Genomic DNA, 12,727 nt, shown 5'->3' with positions numbered 1-12,727 from the left:
ACAGGATCAGAGATTTCCTTAATTAGTCAAGAAGTTATAAAAAGGTTAAATTTAGAAGATTCATGTTTTAAGATTCCTAAGTTAAGTTTAGTAGGTGCAAATAATAAAGTGACTACTCATGTTAATAAAAGTATTGTTAGTAATATTAAATTAATTAAAGAAGCTTATATAATACAACTGATTGTCATTGATAAGATGAAATATGATATTATGATAGGATCGGATATGTTAGATAAAATGGGTATGGTGATCAATTATGAGAAAGGATTGGTACAAGTAAATGAGGAGTGTGTGAAATTTGAGGAAGAATTATGTCCAGAAAAGGGCAAGGAATTAATGAATATGAGGAGAATGTATATGGAAGATGATGAAATATTTAATGAATTATGTCCAGAAGAGAACAAGGAATTGATGTATATTAATAATGTATTATATGAAGATATTGAAGGTGATGTATGTAAAGGTAGTATGAATATAATGGAGGAGGAATTAATATGTAAGAAAGAGTGGATAGGAGAAGTGAAGAAAATATTATTAAAATATGATGGACTCATAAATGAGGAAAACAGATTCGCTAAAGATTATGTTCACAACATAGAAGTTAGAAACATTCAAGATTTTAGCCCAAAAACATATCCGGTACCATATAGATACCGAAGTGAGGTGAATGGAGAAGTAGAAAAGATGTTAGAAAATGGAATAATAGAAAAATGTAATTCAAGAATAATAAATCCAATAGTTGTAGTTAAAAAGAGTAGTGGAGAATTAAGACTCTGTCTTGATGCAAGAAATTTAAATAATCATACCATACCACAATACGAAGCACCTGCTACAACAGAAACTATTTTCGGGAGAATAACGGGGGCAAAATATTTTAGCAAAGTAGATTTGAGACACAGTTTTTGGTTAATTCCTTTAGCCCATGAATCCAGAGATTATACTGCTTTTATGATTGATGGTGTTCTTTACAGATTTTGTGTTGTGCCTTATGGTTTGCAGAGTTCCTGTAGTGCTTTAGTTCGCGCTCTCCATAATATTTTAAATAAGTATGATGATTTTATCCTCCACTACATTGATGATATTTTGATACTGTCAAAAGACGAACAATCACACCTAAAACATATTGAGATACTATTAAAAGAATTAGATTTAGCGGGTCTTAAAATCAATATAAAGGAATGTCAATTTTTCCAAGATAGTGTTACCTTCCTGGGGTATAAAATAGATAATAAGATGTAGTATAAATTTTTTAAATATGATTAGTGAATAGTTTAAAATTTTAAATGAAAAATTTAAATTTGATTTAGAAAAAATTGTAAATTTTTCATTTAGGGCAAGTTGTCATGATTTTAAGATACCAAATTGATAGAATAAGTTAAATAATAAACAATTTAATGATTTTGCACTGCCCAAAGCAGTTAAGTAAGTATCTTGATATAGGTTTTGTTCGAGAAACGTGATTGGTTTGGAGAGTTGAATAGAATGAGAGTACTAAAGGAAATTAAAATTAAAGTTGCATTTTAATTAATTTAATAGTTATAGAACGAATTTATTTAGAGTTATACAGTTTAAGTAACAAGAAAGTTTGAAATAGACCGTACTATATAAAGGAAGCTATGTAAAAGGCATTGAATGTATGAATTTGTTGCTAAACATGCAATAGTTTGAAATTTAGTCTTACCAAAAGAATAACTTACAAATTTGTTCCATGATGACCTTGTTTCTGTTTAATAATCATAAAAAATTACTTTTTTCTAAAGATCACTTGGAGAAAATGTTCATTGATGTACTACGGTCTCCATGATTTGGTTAAGTTTATAAATTTATGAAAGTATCTTAGAAGAGGCTCCAATCTAAAAATTTAGAATAATAGTTAGATCAATTTTAGATTTTATTAATGTTAATTTGACCAAAATGTTGAAAATAGTTCTTAAAGTTGTAGGTTTGGGAAATGTCAGAATTCGATATCAATTTTAACAAAGAAATAGCTATTTGTATAACAAGGGAGGAAAGTGTAACTTTTCCTCCCGAGAATGAAGTTTACTGCCCGACGCGTAGCGGAGGGCAGTAATCATTCAAGGGAGGAAAAGGCACTTTACTCCCATGTTATACATATGGTTTTTCCACCTTCCTCAAATAACAAGTAATTTTTTCATTTTTACTTAATTTATTTATGTAACTAACCAACAAAATTTATTAGAACTAAAACAACAAGTAGGTACAATGTAACTGTCAACTGTCAAATATAAGTCAAATTATTAATGTAAACATTGTTAAATCAAAATAACAATTTACTGTTTTTTACCATTCTGCAAAATAGAGGGTGTTTTATAAATAAACGTTAAAATGTATAGATACTTCGTAATAGAAAATAGATATTATACAGGGCGTCAATAAGTTATATTTCATGAATGAAATACTATGACGTCACTTTTACTTTTCCTCCCTAGGGAGGAAAAATATTTTCCTCCCTAGGGAGGAAAAGTACAACTTTGCTCCCTACAATCAGGTCCGGAAAAGTATACTTTCGGTAGAGGTAGGTGGAAAAATGATTTTCTGAGATATGGCTAATGCACTATCGATTGGTAATTTATTTCTGAATAATATGAAAGTTATTTCAGTACTTTATATGTATTAATAGTGAAAATATTTGGACTTTAATTTGTAGAGGTAGTGATTAAAGGTATAGAAAGTGTACGGACAGTGTTCGCATTAAGTGGTTATAACAATTTATTGGGAGTATCCTCAAATATGCAAAATATATGAAAAGAATCTATAAAGTTCAATGAATTTAATTCTTTAATTCCATTTTACTCAAATAAGAGAATAAAATCACCATTTAGGCAAATATTTCCAAATTTTAGATAAAAAATACCATTTTGACTAAATGTCATAATTTGTAAAATTATTTCATTGGTTCATTTAAATTTCCAAAGCATGAATTATTAATTTGTTTAAATATGATTGGCTGTAAAAAGGAAGCCAAGCTTAAAAAATTGAATTCAAGAGGAAGCTTCTAGAGATTCGAAGGGGACAGACGCTTTGTGAAGCTATTCCCAAAAGATTTTGATTTTAAAACAGAAATTTCGGAAAATGTAATCAAAAAAGTATTCAAAAATAAACATTAAGGGTTACTTTTCGTATGGAAAGTGTTTTTAAGCAGATTGGACTTTAAAAAGTCACTTAAAATGGGATTGTAAGCTGAATGGACTTGGGAGAGCCTGGATTTCAACAGAAAAGCAGCATCTGGAAGTGTTGGAAGATAAAATAGGGCGTCGATGGACAATTATCAGGTGACATTACAAAACTATAACATGATATCATGATTAATTAGAAATTGAAAAGAAAAGCATGCATGATCAAAATAAAAAATTAATAAGTTTAATATCATTTACCGCTTTGGTAAAATAAATTTAAGAGAGAAATATTCTTTACTTACATAAATTGGTTTATATTCCATAACCACACAAATTTTCAGAGTCATTGACCTTCCATTTTGTTTCATATGCCTTCATGTGGCGAATAAAAATATATATAAACCAGAGTATGTATCATAGACATGTTCTAATATTAAACATTTAACACTATTCTGTGTATTTACCTAAATTGATGTTGCATTAAGCGTATTTTTTTTATTTCACTTAAATATATTTATAAAATTTTCCATCACAGTGTGTTCTTCAATCTTTTTGGTTACACATTTGCACAATTTTGTCCTTAATCCCTCTTACAGAATTAATTTCACCCCACACCTCTAAAGAAAAGAGTTTCCTGCAATATATGGATTCAAACATCAACTGAGCTGGTAGGTACAATAATTTATCAATAGATGGCGCCCAATAGATTCAATACAAATCAATAAATAAAATAAAATGCAATAATGATATAACAAAAAGTGTTTAATAATATAAATAAAATAAAAATAAAATATTAAAAATATTAACAATTCAAAAATATATAATAATATATATATATATATATATATATATATATATATATATATATATATATATATATATATATATACAGGGTGGTTCACCTTATTCGCCTCGGTCTCTGTACGGAAAACCACTTGATATTTTAAAAAAATTTCTTTACAGAAATATACAGGGCCTTTAATACTACAACCTAAAAATAATGTGAATTATACAGGGTGCTCCAAAAAAGAGTGGTATATCAAAGTTATATTTTTTCTTATGGAATGCACTATATCTGATGACATTACTGAATTGACCTTAAAAAATAAGCTATACTTTTATAAGGGTTCCCTATACCTAAATACAGGGTGTTTTGATTTATTTCGAGTTTTATGAAAATGTAAGGTTTTAGAAAAAAATAAATATCTACGAATCTAAGAATCAGTAACAAATTCCTTCTTGGATCTTAATAATAGACTATTTAGCATACTTAAACAGATGCTTACTGCCACAAAATTTCTTACAGGGTGGTCAAAATATGAGATTGTTATATTAACAAATTCAAGCTGTAATAACTTACTTATTTTAAACAGAACACCCTGTATCTTACTAGTCTATCGCGTAGAAAATTTAATTAGCTTTCAATTTATATTAGGGTTTCCTATACCTATCTTTTACAGGGTGGTCAAAATATTAGATTGTTCTATTAACAAATTCAAGCTGTAATAACTTACTTATTTTAAATGGAACACCCTATATCTTACTAATCTATCGCGTATAAAATTTACTTTGCTTTCAATTCTTATTAGGGTTTCATTTAGTAGTATTCATTTTTGAAATATTTAAAGATTTCCTAATTTGTAAGCTTTAAAAATTAGAATTAGGTACCTATGTCGTGGTGATGTACAACACATCACCAACACCGGCAATATATGTACTTAAATATCTTAGTCAAGATACTTTCGTTAATAAATAAAATTCATATTTTTATCATTTAATCACACAGAGTGTTCTTATTTTAAATGGCATACTCGATATTCTATTCTTTATAATGGAAGATATTTAAAATCTCTTCAATTCCATGTCAACATTCTCAATGCACATGTTATTCTGTAAATGTTAATTCCCATGTTATTCTGTAAATACCCATTTTTACATATTTTTGTACAATAGGCTCGTTTTCGTCATAGTAGCCATTGCATTTAATTGTCTGTAATTGCGATTCAAAGATTCAAACAAAAAGTGGTGTTCTTAAATTTATTTAATAACCATTGGTTTAAGATATGGAAAATACTTATACGGAATGAAATATAATTTAAGTATCTTCCAGAATACGGCATCTAATATAGGGTATGCAGTTTAATATAAACATATTATTCAATGTCACATGTAGGCCAAAATCAACTAAAATAATACAACACTCTGTGTAATTACATGATAACAATGAAAATTTTATTATTGACAGTATCATGTCTAAGTATATTGCCGGTGTTGGTGATGTGTTGTACATAATATGTAACCACGACATATTTACTTAATTCTAATTTTTAAAGCTTGCAAATTAGGAAATCTTTAAATATTTAACAAATGAAGGGAGATAGGTATAGGGAACCCTAATAAGAATTGAAAGCTAAATAAATTGTCTACGCGATAGGCTAGTAAGATACAGGGTGTTCTATTTAAAATAAGTAAGTTATTGCAGCTTGAATTTGTTAATAGAACAATCTAATATTTTGACCACCCTGTAAAAAGATAGGTGTAGGAAACCCTAATACAAATTGAAAGAAAAATATATTTTCTACGCGATAGACTAGTAAGATATAGGGTGTTCCATTTAAATTAAGTAAGCTATTACAGCTTGAATTTGTTAATAGAACAATCTCATATTTTGACCACCCTGTAAGAAATTTTGTTGCAGTAAGCATCTGTTTAAGTATGCTAAATAGTCTATTATTAAGATCCAAGAAGGAATTTGTTACTGATACTTAGATTCGTAGATATTTATTTTTTTCTAAAACCTTACATTTTCATAAAAATCGAAATAAATCAAAACACCCTGTATTTAGGTATAGGGAACCCTTATAAAAGTATAGCTTATTTTTTAAGGTCAATTCAGTAATGCCATCAGATATAGGGCATTCCATAAGAAAAAATATAACTTTGATATACCACTCTTTTTTGGAGCACCCTGTATAATTCATATTATTTTTAGATTGTAGTATTAATGGCCCTGTATATTACTGTGAAGAAATTTTTTTAAAATATCAAGTGGTTTTCCGTACAGACACCGAGGCGAATAAGATGAACCACCCTGTATATATATATATATATATATATATATATTGATACATGTATCCATGTGACTTCCAAAGTAGATTCTCGTAATACGTTGTTACTTCATATATACCGTTATGACTTCCGATTTCGGAAGTCACAACGTTTTGCCTATATTTTTACGAATTTGGCTACTAGATGGTATCAGAAGGCTTATATTAAAAATTTCGCTGGAAGTCATATCGTATCTAACATACTCATAAGATCAGATTTTAGTTCGACGGTATATCACCAGCGCTAGTGTCGCTCCCGTGCTACTGTACAGGTTATGTACACAACGCGTAGCGTCTTCCGTATACCACACCGCTCGGTGTGACTTCCGTTTTTTGGCAACCCTGTGTAACGGTTTCCAGACATTTATCTGTTGTAGATTCGCGGTCCTAATCGTACTTAGTGTTTTGTGTGCCTTTTATTTTTAAACATGGATAATAGCAGATCTGCTTTACTTTTAAAGTTAGCCTTAAATGAAGGTACAATAAGTGATTATATATCTCTATAATTATATATTTTCTGTACTTATTTTAATCTATAATATTTACTTACCTATTTACTTATATAAATTCATTTTTCTCGTGTTTTTGTTTACTTCCTTTTTTACAATGAACTTCTAATTTAATCTACACTCACCGGCACGAAAAACGGGCTCCCCAAAAAAATGGGTAATTTTTGATGTCTCGTATCTCCCAAACCTTTGGTCCGATTTAAGTAATTTTTTTAATATGTTATAGCCTTATTATTTAACAATATAACTATGATAACATTGTTGATAGACAGGTAAATTTTCATTGTATACCGGGTGTACCAATCAAACTGGGTTTTTTTTCTCAATTTTCACAACACCCTGTGGAATATTCTAGCCTTTATAAAATATTTAAATTAAAGCCTAACTATAGCTCCAGGTTTTGTTAACATTCTGTTTTTTTATTCATTCGCTTACGTTGGATAATAAAAAAGTTAAGGACTTTAACAACTAGCCATGTTCTTTATCGATACAGGTGTTTCTAAATATAAGTGCGACAAACTTTAAGGGGTTATTTCTGCATGAAAAAATAATGACCGTTTGGCAAAATAATTTTATATTTGCAAGCATTTGCAGACATAGCTTTATCAAGTAAACGATCATTATTTTTTCATGCAGAATTACCCCTTAAAGTTTGTCGCACTTATTTAGAAACACCATGTATTGATAAAGAACATGTTTAGTTGTTAAAGTCCCTAACTTTTTTATTATCCAACATAAGCGAATGAATAACAAACAGAACATTAAGAAAACCTGGGGCTATAGTTGGGTTTTAATTTCAATATTGTATAAAGACTAGAATATTCCACAGAGTGTTGTGAAAATTGAAAAAAAAAACAGTTTGATTGGTACGCCCAGTATACAATGATAATTTACCTGTCTAGAAACAATATTATTACAGCGATATAGTTAAAGAATAAGGCTATAACATATAACATATTAAAGAAATACTTAAATCGGAGAATAGGTTTAGGAGATACGAGCCATCAAAAATGACCCATTTTTTGGGGTGCCCGTTTTTCGTGCAAGTGAATGTATCTATTAAATAATCTAAATTATTTTTAAAAATTTTATTAAAAGCTTAAATACAAGAAATGTAGGTAAATGTTCTCATTTAACGAAATTTCCGAAAATTGTGTATTTTTTGACCCAAGTAGGCTGAAAAATCGATTTTATAGTTATTGTTATTTCGAAAGTAATAAAACGTGTAAAAATTACAAAAAAATTGAATGTACAATTACAATTGAATGGAATTAAATACACGATAAAATGAATCAAGAGCGATAAAAAGTTTAAAGTAATAAATTCTAGTAATAATATAAAATACAGTAAACTCTCTCTTAAGGGGGTAGGCGCAAAATCTCTGTCCAATGATATTTAAATACATTTATTTTTTTCGAATCCTGAGAAAACTAATAAATATTTTTTAAAACATACACCCAGAATGAAAGATAACATTATTACGGGGGACTGAAAGTCCCTTAGAATAAAAAAAAGTTTCTTTTGAATGAAACATTCGAAATTAAAAATCACACTAACTTTTCTCTTGTTTTTTCATCTCATTATCTTTATTAAAATAAACATATATTAGGAATATAAGTTATTAAAATAAACATTATATAAGTTTTCAGGGACTTTCTGCCCTCGGTAATAATGTAAGCTTCCATTCTGCGTTTAAATTTTTCAAAAATACTTATTAGTTTTCTCAGAATTCGAAAAAAATTAATGCATTTAATTAGCATTGGACTAAGATTTTGCGCCTATCCCCAACGAGCATCTCCTCTATACGGACGGTATTTAAAACAAAATTCATTTGCCGATATGTTGAGCCTGTACTCTTCCGGACAATCCCTTAAAATGATGTGTACCTAAATGAAAAAAAAAATACATAGGTATTTTTTCCAAATATTTTAGAATACAAAACTAAAATTTTTATATTTTATTATTTCAAATTAACACAGAGATGACAACGAGTGATATTTGACAACTCTTTACCTTATGAGCAGTAGGTAATAAAAATCTGGTTCTCTTAGTGTGGGATCCGTCATTAAAATATTTTGTGTGTCGGTCTTTAAAAGAAATGTGACACCATAACGCGTTGCTCTAATAATACTTTAACATTGATATTATGTTGTGACTAAAAATGTTAACGGAATGTCTGCTTGATTGAACATATCCAATAAAAATTGTATTTTCGTTTAAAAATGTTTGGGATTGAAGGGAGACTTTGACTCTATGATAAAACAATAATTATACAAACAAAACAGTCAAAACAAACATAATTATCAAGATTTTTGCTGTAAACTCGTTAGTCCTGTCGCCAGGGGGGGTACAACGGCCTCGTTAATTCAGATGGACTTACTCAAGTTTTTTTTATGTATTTTGACCCGTAGAACACGAATTTTTTGGGTAACAGTTGATCCGGATGTCGATAAGATTGTTATAGACCAAGAACTTGAGGAATCAAATAACAGCGATTTTTGGCAAAACAAAACAATATTTTGTATTTTTTGGGCCATTTTAAGTAAAAAATATTTCTACAAGTTTTTTCGTAGGATGCACAGTTTTCGAGATAAACGAGGTTGAACTTTAAAAAAATCGAAAAATTGCAATTTTTGAACCCGAATAACTTTTGATTAAAAAATAAAATAGCAAGTCTGCTTACCGCATTTGAAAGTTTAAGTCAAATTATATCGGTTTTGATTATTTGCATTGGTAAAAATTTATTTTTTTATTGTTTAACAAAGCTATAAACACGTAGGGTTTCCCGTGCTTTTACATGCGTTTTAACGCATGTAACGTAGAAATAGTCTTGATTGCACTAGTACCTATTCTACCTACTCGTTCGATTTTAAATGAGAAATCATAGAAACATCACTCACGCACTAGTTGTTTGTAGCTTTGTTTAGCAATAACACAATAAATTTTTAGCAATGCAAATAATGAAAACCGACATAATTTGACTTGAACTTTCAAAGGCGCTAAGCAGAATTGCTATTTTATTTTTTAATCAAAAGTTATTCGGGTTTAAAAATTGCAGTTTTTCGATTTTTTGAAAGTTCAACCGCGTTTATCTCGAAAACTGTGCATCCTACTAAAAAACTTGTAGAAATATTTTTTGCTTAAAATGACCCAAAAAATACAAAATATTGTTTTGTTTTGCCAAAAATCGCTGTTATTTGATTCCTCAAGTTCTTGGTCTATAACAATCTTATCGACATCCGGATCAACTGTTACCCAAAAAATTCGTGTTCTACGGGTCAAAATACATAAAAAAAATTTGGGTAAGTCCATCTGAATTAACGAGGCCGTTGTACCCCCCCTGGCGACAGGACTACGTGGAGAAATACATTAAATTAATAGAGATCGGGAAATATGCACTTAAAAAACCTTAAATTATGCAAAAAACAGTTGAATTGAAATATGCACCAAAATATTATGCTTTTATGCATTTATAAAAAACGCAATAATTATTATTGGTGTATTGAAAGTAGGTATTCCAGGTTGTATCTTAGTCGATAGGAAAAATATTCTGATTCGTTTTTTACGATCTTACGGAGATAGTATAGTTCATTAACGGTTTTTGCTCCAAATTTTAAAGAACGGATTGACGTGAAATTTAGCTTACACATAGGACCCATGTAAAAGAAAAAAAGTGAAAAGAAAACTTTGCCCTGGGGGTTGAGTTTCTCCTCTAATCGGAGGTGAAAAATATACGTTCAAAATAAGTTCGGAAATGGATAAACACACTCAGTGCCGGCGCTAGGGTATAAGGTGCCCGCCTGCAAAACTAGCAAAGGCGCCCCCCCCCCCCACATACACACAGATACTCGTACAACCCCAGCCTCGGGGACATTATGTGGGTTCTAATGGAACAGTGAGACCCACATGTACGAAAATCAAACCGGTCACACTGCGTAACCTAGAGTTGTAACCTATCTGACCCCCAAGCTATACCACTATCCCCCTTCGCAGTATATAACGAATGAGGAGACTTTGTACTAATCGTTACGTTGGATGCCCTCGCATTCCCTTGCTAGGATGCCCTTGTTTACCTCGGTTTACTTTATATGGTTAAACCACCTGATTTTAGGGGTAGCTAGAAGAGCTTTTATCTCTATTAATGCTTGATTTTGGACTGTGTCCTAAAAATGTGTGTTCCGGGCACCGACTAAGTCGGTGTCCCGCTATCCGCAAATGTCCCCGGTAAATAAAGTTCCGTACAGATTTATTGAACCCATCATCTGACAAAACAACTTCACTTTAACTCTTTTAAGAAATTAGCTAAAAGAACTGAGATTGTCTTTTGTCATTTCTTCTTTTTCGGCTTTTCTGCTAATTTTTTTTTGAATGCATTTTTATTTACCTACATAAAAATAATAACTTTAAAACCTCAAGATTATGCTTCTGTAGTAATGTGAAAGTATATTTTAATAATAGTACTGAGTATTTAACAAATATAATTTTATATTAATTGAATACAACACTGGATTCTTTAACTGCAGATGAAGAGTATACAACTGACAAACTATTCTGTATTATAATCACATGAAACAATACTAAAATATTTATTTTAAATACAAAACATTATGTTTTTATGGAATTAATCCTTAGCTCGATACTTAAATTAAGAGGTAAAATACATAATACTTAAATTAGACAAGCCGCAAGAAAGCAGTATCACAATCTTGTTTATTTTACTAGAAATGATTCACTTCCTCTCATAACTGCTGACTAAACTACAACTTGCAAGAAATTTGGAGAAAATAAACAAAGCATTCCCATTAAGAGCAAGGTTGTTTGGTTGAGATATAATATCTTTGGCCAATAAATTATATTACTACACGGAAAGAATTCTTTGCCGCATTGCATATTTTTGTATATTTTACATGTTGTGTGATAATCAAAATTAACAAACACAGATTAGGGTATTATGACGAATTTAAACCACATTTAAAAAATGAATTTTTTTATCTTAGTATTTTACATAACACCAGCAGAAACAAGCTCATTTTGGCGCCCCCCAAACAGGGGCGCCCGCCTGCAGTGCATCCCTTGCAGGCCCGTTATCGCCGACCCTGAACACACTAATTCTAAGCAACTTCTGTTATATAGAATTTTTCACTAAGTTAATACTTTTTGAGTTATTGGCTAGTCGATATGTCAATTTTCCAACAAAAAACACTTTTATACGGTTTTTTGCCAATAACTCAAAAAGTAAGTAGGTATGTTATCGGGAAAAACATTAAAAATATAGCTTATAAAGTAACAAAATTGATGTACGTATAACTTTTTAGAATCAGTAGAAGCAAAGTTGTAGCTTTGTAGCTAATGTAAAACAGGAAACAGGTTCATATTCGTCAAATTTAAAAATGAATAATTTCACGTGAAATAACCAAAAAATGATAGCAACTAAAAAATGATACACTGTTCTGAAAAAACTTATTACAACTTTTTAAAGTTTAAAAAAATTTTTTTTTATGTTTTCTAAAAAAGTTTCTAGCGTTAAAATTAAGAAAGATACTTTCAAAATAGTAGGTCCTATTTTTCTTAAAAAACTCCGAAAATCACCCCTTAATTCGGGCTAAGTAAAGGGCTAATTTTTGAAAAAATTGGGTTTTAAAGTAAAATTGTTTAAATTTTGAAAGAGATGATTTTTTTTTTCAAAATGACATAAAATTTATTAGTGCTACCAAAAATTACAAAGTGTAAAAAATGTAGGTTTTGCTTTTCTGAATATTTAGGATTATGTTTTTTTCTTTTAGACAAATATTGGTTAAGATATGGCTGTTCAAAATTGGCATACACAGTTGGTTAGTGACTAGTTCAATCCCTTTCAATTACATACCCTTCAAAAATAAGCACTTTGAACCAATGAAGCTTACAGATCATATTTATAAACAATACATACACGAGTAAATCAACTTGTGAAGTGGTGACGATAAATTTTATTTGC

At 29.7% G+C, this 12,727-nt stretch overlaps 1 protein-coding gene across 1 annotated transcript in view; it reads left to right on the top strand.

Annotated features, from left to right (window-relative positions):
- Positions 1 to 12,727, top strand: part of LOC126880839 (uncharacterized) — a 47,767-nt gene that overhangs the window by 1,988 nt on the left and 33,052 nt on the right. The window lies entirely within an intron of this gene.

The sequence above is a fragment of the Diabrotica virgifera genome, chromosome 2 (genome assembly GCF_917563875.1).
Source record: "Diabrotica virgifera virgifera chromosome 2, PGI_DIABVI_V3a".
NCBI lineage: Eukaryota > Metazoa > Arthropoda > Insecta > Coleoptera > Chrysomelidae > Diabrotica > Diabrotica virgifera.
The sequence above is the reverse complement of the archived record's forward strand: the minus strand, read 5'-3'. Positions and strand labels throughout refer to the sequence as shown.